The following is a 1,222-nucleotide window of genomic DNA, read 5'->3' as shown; positions in this document are numbered from 1 at the left end:
CTGACTATAGAGACATATGATTAACACCCAAGGTACCTCTCTGTCAAGCTATGTCCAGGGAGGGCCAGGTGATGGCTGCTGATGATTCAGCAGGTAGAACTTTTGGCTCCCCCAAACACTTCATCCTTAGCTTACAAAAATGACGAGCTTGCAGACACTATTAGAAATGATCGTTCCCGAGGGAGTCTGAAACCCCCGTCTAACAGATTGCGTATCAGGGACGTTTCTAATAAGTTTGTATATTATGGGTGAGGAAGTGTTTCATAATGATAGATTAATATATCATATTTCAAAATTTATAGAGTGAGATACATGTGCATTATGGAATACTTCCAAATACATTAACATATTACCAGAAACAGACATTCTTACAAGGTTAAGTATATCCATATTTGGAACTCAGTCTCACACGACATAAGAAGAAAGAGAAGGCAAATGAAAGAACAGTGATAAGATACGATCATAGTATTCATAATCTCAACGGTGCGTTGAATCCGTTAACGCTTCTGAAATCTTTATGCAAGTTGTCTTCTGAGTAAGATATGTTTCACTTTGTACCCTCTTGGTGTCTCATTCGGTATTTAATTAAGAGGAGCAGGAGCTAAGAGTAGTTTTTGAAACTCCAGCACCTATTGTGACTCCAATAACTGTCCATGGAGACTTTTCTTATCGTTCTTTACTATATAACATGTTTTTTTTTTTTTTTGAATAACTAGAGTTTAGAAATGATTCAGTCTCTCATGGACAAAAAATGTAGCAGAATAGAAAGAAAATGTATATATATATATATATATATATATATATATATATATATATATATATATATATATATATATATATATATATATATATATATATATATATAAAATCTTGATAAGAATCTAGGTATAAAATTGTTTCGAAAATATGTGTCAATATAATTATATGCTGGCTGTATGTATTATAACTTACTTTGGACATATCTTAAAATTATCGTGGGAAAAAAAATATCATTACGTAGTTTAAAATCTAGTAAATCATTAGAGAGAAAAATCGTAGGAAAAGTGATTAAGCTTGCAAAGTAAAATAAATCAATAATTTTATATTAATCAAATTTTTTCATCCTAAGTATTGAAAATCTCTGAAAAGGTAATACTAACCCGGCTACTATCAAGACTGATTATATCAGTATTATGTACAATATGATGAACGATGAAACAATAAATAGATTATTAGCTTTTCA

Source organism: Palaemon carinicauda, unplaced genomic scaffold, assembly GCF_036898095.1.
Source record: "Palaemon carinicauda isolate YSFRI2023 unplaced genomic scaffold, ASM3689809v2 scaffold432, whole genome shotgun sequence".
NCBI classification, from domain to species: Eukaryota; Metazoa; Arthropoda; class Malacostraca; order Decapoda; family Palaemonidae; genus Palaemon; species Palaemon carinicauda.
This window is presented reverse-complemented; position numbering follows the sequence as displayed.